This window comes from Neovison vison, chromosome 4 (genome assembly GCF_020171115.1).
Source record: "Neovison vison isolate M4711 chromosome 4, ASM_NN_V1, whole genome shotgun sequence".
In the NCBI taxonomy this organism is placed as follows: Eukaryota; Metazoa; Chordata; class Mammalia; order Carnivora; family Mustelidae; genus Neogale; species Neogale vison.
Window position 1 is genome coordinate 39,148,373 of NC_058094.1, and position 14,116 is coordinate 39,162,488.

The following is a 14,116-nucleotide window of genomic DNA, read 5'->3' on the forward strand; positions in this document are numbered from 1 at the left end:
CAAACAATTGATCTGTCATGATGCCGTGGTGACTGCGGCATCCCTGTCCCTAACACAGGACCCTGAGCCGTGGAGACACTTCGAGCCACAGAAGGAAAGCGCCACTTCTTGACTGTTTGCTTGGGAGCACAGGGGACACACAGCGACACTGTTCAGTTCAGCCCACCTTCTTTAGAAAAAGGACAACATGCTGAACACGGATCCATTTATTCATGTGGTCATTGAGCAAATAGTTTTTTGAGCCGCAGAGTCAGGCTTGTTGTAGTTCCAGGAGCCCAAGTGAGCTAACCAGACATGGTCTCTTACTCAGGGCTGTGTCTAGAGCAGATTCTGCCGGCACTTAGAAGCCTTTCTGGGCCCACCTTCCTTTTCCCTTCAGACATGTTTAACGCTGTGCTTTTTATGGTAAGTAGTCAATAAATCTCAATGGAGCCGCTAGTTGGAACAAGAAGGACAGAGTGGGAGATTTTTAATGTCCTCATTATCATCCCAATTTCCTCCTTAAAAATGTTACTCCGTCATTCTTCCCTTTTAAGTTTTATAGCCCCAAAGGAATGAACAATTGGGTAATAAGGGCTAGATATAAATTCTAATTCCCTTTCCTGGAATGTGTCTTTGTAACACTCTGTACTGTTTCCTTTGAACTGTAATATTGTAGAAATCGATGGAGGTTTTTGAAGTGAGCTGAGCCCCACGGGGTCACACGGTGTTCTCTTTTCCAGTGCCACGTTCTTATGTTTAAGGTCTGGTGTGGCGGGAAAGCCCCCAGCTACCATCATCTCTCTATACAGATTCTTTTTCTTTCTTCTTGAGTGTGAGAGCACTTGGGGTGGGGAGGGGTAGGCTAGAGGGAGAGAGAATCTTTTTAAGATTTCATTTATTTATTTATTTACTTTTTTTTTTTAAACAAAGAGAGAGCACAAGCATGCAGCAGGCAGAGGGAGAGAGAGAAGCAGACATCCCGCTGAGCAGGGAGCTGGATGTGGGGCTCCATCCCAGGACTCTGAGATCATGACCTGAGCCAAAGGCAGATACCTAACCTGAGTCACCCAGGTGCCCCAGGGAGAGAGAATCTTACGCAGGCTCCATGATCAGTGCGGAATCCAACTCGGGGCTCAATCTTAGGACCCTGAGATCATGACCAGAGCTGAAACCAGGAGCTGGATGCTAAATCGACTGAGCCACCCAGACGCCCCTTTCTGTACAGATTCTTACAGATTTTTTTCCCCTAGAACTGATATCTGAAAATAAGTTCACTTCCAATCAGTTATTCAAATAACATTTTTCTACTTTTAATCATATATATATGCACATATATATTTCTTTCTTTCTTTTTTTTAAACCATCAGAAGGGACTAATCGCTTCTTTTTTTTTTTTAAGATTTTATTTATTTATTTGACAGACAGATTATAAGTAGGCGGAGAGGCAGGCAGAGAAGGGAGGAAGCAGGCTCCCTGCTGAGCAGAGAACCCGATTCAGGGCTTGATCCCAGGACCCTGGGATCATGACCTGAGCCGAAGGCAGAGGCTTTAACCCATTGAGCCATCCAGGTGCCCCCACATATATATTTCTTAAATCTTTGTTCACCTGCCTTTCTTACGGTGGTGGTGATAGAAATGAATTAAAGAACTGTGTCCTAACTTGAAGGTCTCTCAAACAATATGTCACTAGTTTATTAGTGTCTGTGCAATGGGGCATATAACATGAAATAGAGTCTCCAAACAAGATAACACCATTTCAATTAATTAATAATAGGGCCGTAGGTTCTAAACACAAAGTGGTTTCATTCGTTCCCTCTGTGCCTTCTGTCATCTGTTTTCTGTTGCTTCCTGCTTTTCTGTCCTGTAGAGACATCCAGAAGATTCCTTCATTTCCCAGCCATTTCCAGTCCTTAAAGCTTAAGTTTAAAGTCCCTGTATAGCTCCAATTTAAACTTCATCCCCCTCCCTCTTCCCCTTTCCTGCCCTCAGCAGGCAACAATGGCTTAGGGGTGCGGAGGTAGACAGAGCTTGTCTCTGCTTTTATTTGTTTCTTGCTCCCTCCTGGAGGGGAAGAGGGGGCTTGTGATCGAGCTTGGGGCCTCCCCACCAACCATGCTCCAGTTTCTCCAATGTGTTAGGGTGTCAGCTGTGAGGAAAGACAGGCTCTGAGCCTTTTTCCTACTGCTGATCTTCTCTTAGGGGCTGTGATGGTTAATTAAAATGAACCATGGTCTCTCGCCTGGGCTACAGCGCCTGGTTCTTTGGCCAGACACAAGTCTACATGTTGCTGTGATGGCATTTTTTAAGACGTGATTAACATTTAAATCAGCAGATTTTGAGTAAAGGAGATTATTCTCCATCACGTGGATTGGCCTCATCTCATCAGTTGAAGGCCTTAAGAGAAAAGCCCAGATCCTCACGAGAGAAGGAATTGTGCTTCCAGACCGCCTTTGGACTCAAGACGGCAACACAGATTCCTGCTGATTCCTGCTGGGATTTCCAGGCCGCCCACCCGCCCGCCTGCCACGCACACTGCAGACTTGCCACCTCCCACCACCGCATGAGCCAGCTCCTTAAAATAAATCTCTCTCTCAGAAATGAGCTATCGAGCCAGGAAAAGACACGGAGGAACTTAAATGCGTATCACTAAGTGAAAGAAACCAATCAGAAAAGGCTACATATGGTATGATTCCTACAATAGGACATTCTGAAAAAGGCGAAATTATGGAGACCGTCAAAGGATCGGTAGTTGTCAGGGTTAGGGGTGAAGGGAGAGACGGACAGGTAGGGGGAGGACAGAGGATTTTTAGGGCAGTGAAAATAATCTGCGTGAAACCACGATGATAGGTACATGTCATTATACATTTGTTCGAAAACATACAAGGTCCATGGCTAGCGTGAACCCGAAGGTGAGCTAAGGACTTTCAGACGATGATCATGTGTCCCTTGTCCTCCCCCTACAAGCATACCGCCCTGGTGGGAGACCTTGATAATAGGGGAGTCCGTACATGTGTGGGCACAGGTAGATGGGACATTTCTATAACTTCTGCTCAATTTTGCTGTGAACCAAAAACTGCTCTAAAAAAATAATAATAATAAAGTCTGTTTCAAAATCATTTTTTAAAATTTTTTAAAGACTTTTTTTGTTTATTTGACAGACAGAAATCACAAGTAGACAGCAAAGCAGGCAGAGAGAGAGGGCGACGCAAGCTCCCTGCCGAGCAGACAGCCCGATGTGGGGCTCAATCCCCGGATCCTGGGATCATGACCTGAGCCGAAGGCAGAGGTTTTAACCCACTGAGCCACCCAGGCACCCCTCAAAATCATTTTAAAATCTCATATATGTGTGTGTGTTTCCTCTTAGGACCTTCAGCTGACTGGACGAGCCCACCCACATTGTGTGAGTGTGTGTGCGTGTTGTGCAAGCACACACATTTTATTGGTTCCATCTCTTTGGAGAATCCTAAGAAGGGTTTTCTCTGCTTCTCTGCCAACCCCAACTGGTCTGTGCCAATGGCTTCTGTGTGTAGTGCAGGCACCCTAATCTTCAGAAGAGTTTCTCTTGGAATACCTCTTTCTTTGGCTGGGGTGGTGGCGGAGAATGCCTCCTCCTTCCACCTTACTGAAGAGGGGAAGGAAAGCCGCAGTGCACCGCTCGAAGCCGACAACATTCCACTCTTGTGACTCTCTTCCCATCTCCCCTCCACAGTCTTTTTGGGTGGGAATTGAGTATTGACAACATGGGAGGGCATGGACCAGAATGGTGCCCAGTGGTAGCAGTTCTTTTCAGAATGTGGGTTTTTTTTGTTTTGTTTTGTTTTTTAAGATTTTATGTATTTATTTTTCAGAGAGAGAGAGCACAAGTAGGGGGAGCCGCAGGTAGAGGGAGAAGCAGGCTCCCTGCTGAGCAAAGAGCCGGAGATGGTGGACTCGATTTCAGAATCCAGGGATCGTCACCCGAGCCAAAGTCAGACGCTTAACCGACTGAGCCACCCAGCCACCCCAGAATGTGGGGTTCTTGGTGCTCCTCCGTCCTCAGCTATAGACCTCAGTGGTCAGTTCCAGGACAATGGGAAAACTTCAACTCAGCTTCTGTTACAGTAAGTTTTCAGGATCTGCTACCAGGCATTCCTTGAAAAAAAAAAAAGTTCCAAGTTCTCAATATATATTTGGGGTAACTAAGTGAAATAGAGTTAAACACTTTAACACAAGGCTTCTCTGAAGCTTCACCACGCTGATGTGAATGGTAAGCTCCTTCAAGAGGAAACAACATGCTGGAATTCCTGAACCTTCACTCTGGAACTCAACTTTGAGACTTAACTAGAAATAACTCCCAGAAGCATTTTACAGGACACCGGGTTGGGAAATAGGGAGTTAGTGAGGCAGCTGAGACCCTGGCTCTCCTTGCTCCTTTCCAACTGCGCAGCCTCTCTGGGATTTGGTACTAATTACTCGACTTCCTGAGATTTGTGAGCATCTGAGGACAAAGCACAAAGCGCATACCAGAGAATCAGTGTTCCCTAAGTGATAGCTATTACTGTGAATAAGATCTGGTGTTCATGGGTATGGGATCAACTCATAACCTGTCCTACCATCAATAGGTATATTTCACCAATGACTCTTTTGTTGTAAGAACAAATGAATGTGTGATGTACTTATTTTTTTTTTAAGATTTTATTTATTTATTTGACAGAGATCACAAATAGAGAGGTAGATAGAGGGTGGGGGAAGCAGGCTCCCTGCTGAGCAGAGAGCCCGATGCGGGGCTCGATCCCAGGACCCTGAGATCATGACCTGAGCCGAAGGAAGAGGCCTTAACCCACTGAGCCACCCAGGCACCCCAAATGTGTGATGTACTCTTAAGGGGTCTAAATTATGAACTGTGGGTTTTTTGTTTTCTTTTTAAGATTTATTTATTTAGGGGCGCCTAGGTGGCTCAGTGGGTTAAGCCTCTGCATTCGGCTCAGATCATGATCCCAGGGTCCTGGGATTGAGCCCCGCATCAGGCTCTTTGCTCGGCAGAGAGCTTGCTTCCTCCTCTCTCTCTGCCTGCCTCTCTGCCTACTTGTGATCACTCTGTCAAATAAATAAATAAAATCTTAAAAAAAAAAGATTTATTTATTTGAGAGAGAGAGAGAGAGAGAACTTGTGAGTTGGGCTTGGAGCAGAGGGAGAGAATCCTCAAGCTGACTCCCCACTGAGCACGGAGCCTAAGGTCAGCTCATTCTCACGAATCCCCAGGGATCATGACCGAGTCGAAACCAAGAGTCGGCTGCTTAACCGGCTGCGCCATCCAGGCACCCTTGAATTGTGTGTTAAGCACATCTCTGCTATCATCACTCTTTATTTTTCTCTGTTTCAAAACTGGACATGGAGGAAATCGGAGCATTTTTCCTAACTCCAAGCTCTGGATAGTTTTTCTACTGGCCAGGTTAACTTTATTTATCTATTTTCAAACTTATTTATTTGAATAAATTGGAAGGGCAAAGGGTAGGGGAGAGAGAATCTCAAGCAGACTCTGAACTGAGCACAGAGTCCAACCAGGGGCCCAATCCCACAACCTTGAGATCCCAACCTGAGCCAGAAGCCCTACCAACCATGCTTCCCAAGGGCCCGGAAAGATAGAGTTTAAATATTTATTTATTTTTATTTTTATTTTTTTAAAAAGATTTATTTATTTATTTATTTGACAGACAGAGATCACAAGTAGGTAGAGAGGCAGGCAGAGAGAGAGGGGGAAGCAGGTTCCCTGCTGAGCAGAGAGCCAGATTCGGGGCTCGATCCCAGGACCCTGGGATCATGACCTGAGCCGAAGGCAGAGGCTTAACCCATTGAGCCACCCAGGTGCCCCTACTTATTTTTAAACCTATTTATTTATTTGTTTGACAGACAAGAGATCACAAGCAGGCGGAGGTAGGCAGAGAGAGGGAGAAGCAGGCTCCCCGCTGAACAGGGAGTCCGATGTGGGGCTTGATTCCAGGACCCCGAGATCATGACTGGAGCCACAGGCAGAGGCTCAACCTACTGAGCCACCCAGGCGCCCCTCAGGTTAACTTAAAAAAGAGATCAGTGAAGTCACAGAGAATGGGTTAACTGTTAGAAAACTTGATTTGCGGGACGCCTGGGTGGCGCAGTTGGTTGGACGACTGCCTTTGGCTCAGGGCGTGATCCTGGAGTCCCGGGATCGAGTCCCACATCAGGCTCCCAGCTCCATGGGGAGTCTGCTTCGCTCTCTGACCTTCTCCTCGCTCGTGCTCTCTCTCACTGTCTCTCTCTCTCAAATAAATAAATAAAAAATCTTTAAAAAAAAAAAAAAAAGAAAACTTGATTTGCTACTACAAACATGCAATGAGTAAATACGATTTCCTACAACAAGCAAACTGGTGAAGGCGACAGGACATGTCCAGAGATAAGAGGGGTTGGGATACAATTACATTGTCCCCATCCTCAGCTCAGCCCCCCTCTCAGGGGCAAGAGGGGGCTCTGAAGGGGAGCTCTCCTCTTCTGTCATTCAAAACCTCAGCCCAGGCTTTGGTCAGATATGTGAAAGTCCCATTATCTTTACTTTTGTGCTCTTTGATGTATACAGATTGGCTGAAAACTAGTGTTTTTTTGTTAGTTTGCAAAAATACCGCCACCTCATCTTTTATGTGATTTATGTGATGAAATATTTGGAGTCCACACATCCGTTATTACTGCATTACACAACATTGAAGTTAAAAGCTATATAACATTTAATCATTAAAGGTCTCAGAAAGAGAGCTCCTTGTACATAAAATATTTACATTTATGAGGATAGTATACAGAGTACCATACATTTTCCAGGAAAGACTTTTACCCCCAACTGACTACTGCTTATATCCTTGATGTCTTCAAGGCATGTGACTCGTCATATCCTCCAGCCTCTTATCCTCCTTGAACAAGAAAAGGCAACAGCCGGGGCTGTACTTTCTGTTCAGGATTCTAAGCTTCTCCATCTCTCAGACTCTGTCAGAGACAATCTCATGTTCTTGATTTTCATCAAGTTTGTCTTAAAGATGTATTTATTTATTATTGTGGTAAGAATACAACATGAGATCTACCCTCCTAACAGAATTTTTAAACATTTTATTTTTAAGTAATCTCTATGCCCAACGTGAGGCTCGAAGTCACCACCCCAAGACCAAGAGCCGCACGCCCCCCTGACTGAGCCAGCCAGGCACCCCTACCCTCTGAACAAATTTTTATTTATTTTTTATTATTTTTATTTTTTTAAGATTTTATATATTTACTTGACAGAGAGAGAGGCAACAAGAGAGGAAATACAAGCAGGGGGAGCAGCAGAGGGAAAGGGAGAAGCAGGCTCCCCGCTGAGCAGAGAGACCAACGCGGGGATGGATTTGAAGACCCTAAGATCATGACCTGAGCCGAAGGCAGATGCTTAACGACTGAACCACCCAGGCATCCCTGAATTTTTAAGTGCACAGTATAGTATTGTGGATTATAGGCACAACACTGTACAGTGGATCTCTAGAACTTACTTGTTTGGCATAACCAAAACTGTGTACTCATTGAACAGTCATTTCTCCCTTCCCCCAGCCCCTGGCAACTACCTTTCTGCTCTCTGTTTCTAGGAGTCTGACCCTTTTTCGTATCTTCTGTAAGTGGAATCATGCAGTATTTGCCGTTCTGGGGTGGGCAGCATTAAATTCAATTTAACATTTCGGCCTGAAAAATATCTTTCTTATTTTGCTAATATATCTCCAACGCCCACTGTCAGCCCAGAACCGCCTGGCCTCACCACATTTTTTATCAGCGACCCGTAGGTTGCCTAAGGAGATGACTATTCAGAACTCAGAACGTAACATTCACTTCAGTTATTCTGACACAATCCAGCTTTAGGTGATAACAAGCCAACCAGCTGTCCCTGAGGGGATTTTATGGCCTGTTATGCAGCAGCAGAATCTAATGTGGAAACTGGAACTTACTGTAGTCTAAAGTCTTACCTTGGTCGAATTTACTTGAAGACGACACCTGATTGTCAACAGAACTTGAACTTACTTTCAGATTGGCCTTTGTTTTGAAAGCTTTGCTGTTGGGAAATGTAACATGGGACCTCCACTTTCGAAAAAGAGTTGGACAGTTTCTTAATAAAACGAAACAAGCAATGACCGTGTAATATAGTTAGCAATTTCCCTCCTGAGCATTTAGCGTAGAGGAATGGAAACCTATGTTCACACAAAAATATTGACACAAATGTTTATTGCAGCTTATTCATAATAGCCAGAATCCGAAACAATCCAACTGTTCCTCAATGGACGAACAGTTAAAGGACCTTGGTACATATATACCATGGAATGCGGAATGAACTTTTTTTTTTTTTTAAAGATTTTATTTATTTGGCAGAGAGAGCGAGCAGGAGAGCATAGCAGGGGGAGCGAAAGGCAGGAGAAGCAGGCTCCCTGCTGAGCAGAGAGCCGGATGAGAGACTGGATCCCAGGATCCTGGGATCATGACCTGAGCCAAAGGCAGATGTTTAACCGACTGGGCCATGCAGGCACCCCAGGAATGAGCTATTTTTGTTACAATAATTTGGACTGATCCCAAGTGAATTATGCGGGGTGGAAAAGGCTACTCCCCAAAGGTACATACCATGTGATTCCATTTATACAACATTTTTCAAATGATAACATTATAAAGAACAGAGCCCATGCTGCCAACGGTGAGGAACAGGGGTGGGGCTGGGAAAGAGGGTGTGGTTATGGGGGGGGTCACACGGTGAGGGGCTATTGTGTACCTTGACCGCTGCTGATTTCATGAATCTTACACAAGATAAACTTGCACCGTCATAAATACCCACGGAGAAGGGCGCCTAACACCGAGGGAATCTGAATAAGATGGTGGAGTGTATCAGTGTCCGTTTCCTGTTTGCAATATTGTCACTACAGTTTTTTTGCAAGATGCTCTCTTGGAGGGAGACTGGGTCAAGGGTTCGGTATGATTTCTTAGGACTGCACACAAATCTACATTTGTCTCACAGTAAAGAAGTTTAATTGATATAAGCCTTTGCTTATTGTTGAAGATAGTGCAGGAAAAGCAATCCCTTAAATCTGATAGACCGTTACAGGGCAAAGAAAAGTTTTCCTCTGTTCTTCCTGAGGAACAGCATGCATTGCCGAACAGAACCAGAGGCGTCAGAAAGTCAGAAGCCACTTCTATTACCTCCAAAGCAATGTGGTATCAGTCTCCTCTAGAAGTCAGTGCAAGGAGAACAGCAAGAGAGAGTGACCTCAAGAAATTCTCAATGAACTCCAAAGAGGAACTTCTCAATTACCTTTCTTACTCTTCAAGCTCAGAATGGGACTCTGTACTTGAGCAGGTCCAGACTTCAAATGGCACATCGGCCGGTCTCAGTGTTTGGGCGTTAACCGGTATTCTTGCCATTTAGAAACAGTCTATGCAATGGATGGTTCTTCGATTCCTGCTGTGTGGAAGGCACTGCTGGGGGTTGGGGGTGAGGCAGAAAGATGGTGGACGAGGAAGTCTCCAGGAATTTACAGGAATCCACTGAGGAAGATAGGGCAGCAGTGACAAGGAGCGTAATGAGAACACCTCTGGACAGGTAGAGATGCGGTCCAGGGCTGTGTAGAGGGGGCTGTGGGGTGTGTGTGTGTGTGTGTGTATGTGTGTGCACGCACATGCTCGGGTGCATGAGAGAGGGAGAGAGTTAGAGATGAGGACTGAGACAAGGGAAGGATTACTGGAGACAGTATTTAAACAGACCTTGAGGAGTGCCTGGGTGGCTCAGTGGGTTAAGCTTCTGTCTTCGGCTCAGGTTATGATCTCAGGGTCCTGGGATTGAGCCCCACGTTGGGTCCTCTGCTCAGCAGGAAGCCTGCTTCCCCCGCCCCCGCCTCTCTGCCTACTTGTGCTCTCTATCTTTGTCAAATAAATACATAAAAAAAATTCTTTAAAAAATGACCTCGAAGTGATTGCCTGTGCCGGTCTTGAAACATAACACAACACAACTGAATTAGAAATTTAGTTCCTCAGCAGCAATGGCCCCCTGTTCAGTGCTCATCAGCCCCACGGGGCTTGTGGCTCCTGTGTGTGACAACACAGATACAGGACCTTTCTGTCACTGAGGAAGTTCTGGAGGGCTGTGCCTGCCTCCAGTTTGCTATGCGGCGATGGGAAGGCAACTCAGGGGAGGAGGCCGCGAGAAGAGGCAGAAGGGTGGGAGGATAGTGCAGCAGTCTGAGGTAACAGGGGAGGGGAAATTGGAATCCATTTCTGAAGGACCCAAGGCACGCTCAGGGGTACGACGAGCAGGACCTCTCTTTCTCCGTTTGACAAATAGATCCTGGGGATCATACCCGTAGATTGGGACTGTCCTTATTCTTTTCCCCAGCTGTGTAGAACTCCACCCCTGAGCGTGGTTTACTCCAGGAACACCTCTTGATGCAGACCTGGGCTGATTTCCAGAATCTCACTGCTACCAGCAAATGCTTAATGTAAAAGATACTTTGTATTTTTGGCATTGTCCTCTTGAACCCGGTGCTTCCAGGGGTGGCGCCTGGGGGTCAGCCTAGAATCCACTTCTCTATCCCTTTCTCATTTAAATAGCAGGGGTGGGGTGGGGGTCGAGAATGTCCTGTGTTCAAACCGCCATCTTGTGGTGGTTTCAGATTCCTTCTGAAGGTTTTTTTGTTTTTTTTTTAAGATTTTATTTATTTATTTGACAGAGAGCGGGAGAGGGAACACAGCAGGGGGAGTGGGAGAGGGAGAAACAGACTCCCCCCGACCCCAGCAGGGAGACTGATGCGGGGTTCAATCCCAGGACCCTGGGATCATGACCTGAGCCAAAGGCCCCTCCTCCTGAAGGTTTTTAGATCTGCCCTGATGGGGCCCCTGGGTGGCTCAGTGGGTTAAAGCCTCTGCCTTCAGCTCAGGTCATGATCTCAGGGTCCTGGGATTGAGCCCCGCATCGGGCTCTCTGCTCAGTGGGGAGCTTGCTTTCCCCCACCCCTTCTCTGCCTGCCTCTCTGCCTACTTGTGATCTCTGTCTGTCAAATAAATAAAATCTTATAAATAAATAAATAAATCTGCCCTGAGGTGGGCAGTGGCCGAGCCAGGACTGGAGGCCAGGAGGCCAGCCATGAGCACTTACCAGCAAAACTGCTTGGAGTCAAAGATGTCCTCGGTATCTGTCAGCACCATGGTCTTCTTTAGCTCTGATGAGGGAGCAGAAGGCTGGCTGAAAACAAAGCAAAAGCTGGCACCTTGCACCCGCTCTCCACCCACTGCCCTTGGTAATATGTGTGACATTCCTCAGGCACCTCTGGCTGCCCTAAAAGAAAAACAAATAGCTAACTTGCAGAGATCACAATCCTACAAGGTGGGAGTCTTCCTTGGTTTACAAATGTCCTTGAGATTTACAATAAAGACCTTACCTTATCAATAGCCCAATTTCCAAAGGCACATAACTCAGTTCCTCAAGCCCTAATGTCACCCTCCCCTCCATAAACAAAACTGATGGAGGCTGAGTTAGAAGCAAAAGTAAATAAAGTTAAATTTCTTCTAAACCCAAATCTCACTAACAAGGACGCTTGATAGCAGGAATGTAACATTCCACCAGGAGACTCCCAATTGTCTTTATGTTAGTGCCTCATTAGAGGGAAAGTGGCCTTGGCTTGATAGTAACCAGGCCTTCAATATCCTGACAGTCTTCTTTACCCCAATAGCCCTTCTGAACACCCCTTTGTCCTCACCTACCCAACTCCTGTGTATATAACTAGTCACTCCTCACATCCCCGGGGCAACATCTCCGTCTACCCTCGGGTCCTGTCCCTGTGCTCTAATAAACCACCTTTTTGCACCAAAAACGTCTTAAGAATTCTTTCTTAGCCATCGGCTCTGAACCTCACCCCACCGAACCTCACCTAGGTTCTAGAACCAGCTCTTAGGTTGGACGTGATATCTCACCTGCCCCTCAGCTCTGGGTTTGCATTCAAGCCCAGCGAAGGGATAGCGTGGCCCATATTGGAGCTTAGCGTCTCAGCCGAAGCCTGTCTTTGGCTTTTCTCTCCTGCATCATCCTCAGTTGGATTTCCCTTTGCTTCCTGCCATGAAGGCACATAAGACGCCCCCCTTCTAACAAGATGAGAGGACACTGTCTTGGTCCCACTCTATAGTTCTCAGGGCACTTTTTATTCTTCATATCCCCCAAATCACACTTATAAGTACTTTGAGTTGATACATGATGCTATTTGTAATTTACTTTAAAAGACATTTAGAAGTCCTTCCCTATAGCCACATCATATAGGAATTTGTCCATGTTTTCCTTAGTACTTGAACAGTCTGGTGTCTTATGTTTGGATTGTTGATCCACTAGGGTTTATTCCTGTGCATGGGATGAACAGTGGTTTGCAATGTCTATTCATGTGGACATTAAATACAGAGGACTTGGGGGTGCCTGGGTGGCTTAGCCGTTAAGCTTAAGTGTCTTCCTTTGGCTCAGGTCATGATCCTGGGGTCTTGAGCTCTCTGATCAGCAGGGAGCCTGCTTCTCTCTCTCCCAGTCCCCCTGCTTATGTTCCCTCTCTCTCTGTCAAATATAAAAATCTTAAAAAAAAAAAATAAATTTATTCAGCAGGAAGCCTGCTTCCTCGCTCTCTCTGCCTGCTTCTCTGCCTACTTGTGATCTGTCAAAAACAAAACAAAACAAAACAAAACAAAACAAAATCCAGTAGTCAAAACATACCACCCAACGAGAAAACGAGCAAATCAACAGACATTTCACCAAGGAAGATGTATGGATGGCCAATGAGCAGGAGAAAAGATGTTCAATTTTATTAGCCATCAGGGAAATGCAAATTAAAGCCACGATGGGGTATTACCACAGCTTTATTACAATGTGTAAAAAAAATGACACTATCAAATGGTGTTGCTGGAACGCCTGGGTGGCTGAGTCCGTTAAGGGTTTCCCTTTAGCACAGGTCCTGGCATAGAGTCCTGCATTGAGCTCCTTGCTCAGCGGGGAGTCTGGCATCTCCCTCCGCCTGCTGCTCCCTCTGCTACTGTGGGAATGTAAAATGGTACAGACACTCTGGAAAAGAATTTGGCGGTTTCTTTTCAAACTAAATCTGGGCTTACTGTTGGCTCCCCTGGCGCTGTGCGCTTCTCCAGTGGGGGCCGCTGTCCCCTTGCCCACCATCACCTAGGTGCCTGTTGTTTGTCATTCAGGTTGGGACGAGCAATTATCTGTCGTGAAGCTCAGTGACTGTGGCATCCCTGCTCCTAACACAGGACCCTGAGCCTTGGAGACACTTTGTGCTGCAGGAGGAAAGTGCTGCTTCTTGACTGTTCGCGGGAGCACAGGAACACACGGCGACACTCTTCAGTTCAGCCCACCTTCTTTAGAAAACGGGCAACACGCTAAACACGGATTCGTTTATTCACGTGGTCATTGGACAAATATTTTTTTGAGCAGCCAAGTCAGGCTTGTTGTAGTTCCAGGAATCCCAGTGAACTAACCGGACATGGTCTTATTCAGTACTGTTCTAGAACAAATTCTGCTGGCACATCGAAGCCTTGTTGGGCCCTCCTTCCTTTTTCCTTCAGACGCATTTAATACTATGTTTTTCATTTGTTAGATTATCTGTCCTTTTTAAAAAGGCTTTATAGTTTCCATTTGGTCTTATATCTTTCTTGAAAATTTTATTAAATATGATGCTTCTAGATGTGATGCAATTGAATTTTTTCCCACTTTCTTCTCTAGATGCTTAGTCTAGTACAGAAAATTCTATTGGTTTTTGTATCTCTGCAGTTTGAGTGTACTCTTTTCCTAGTGGTTATAGCTTTTTATTAAAATCTCTTGAGCTTTGTCGGTGTACAATCAGGAATAAATACTTCTTCTCTTCTGACGTTAGGCCAGTTTTAAAATTTTCTGTTAATAATTTTGTTAATAGGGACACCTGGGTGGCTCAGTGGGTTGAGCTTCTGCCTTCGGCTCAGGTCATGGTCCCAGGGTCCTGGGATTGAGGCCCACATCGGGCTCGCTGCTCAGCAGGGAGCCTACTCCCCCCCCCCCCGCCTGCCCCCCTGCCCACTTGTGATCTCTGTCAAATAAATAAATAAATATTAAAAAACAATT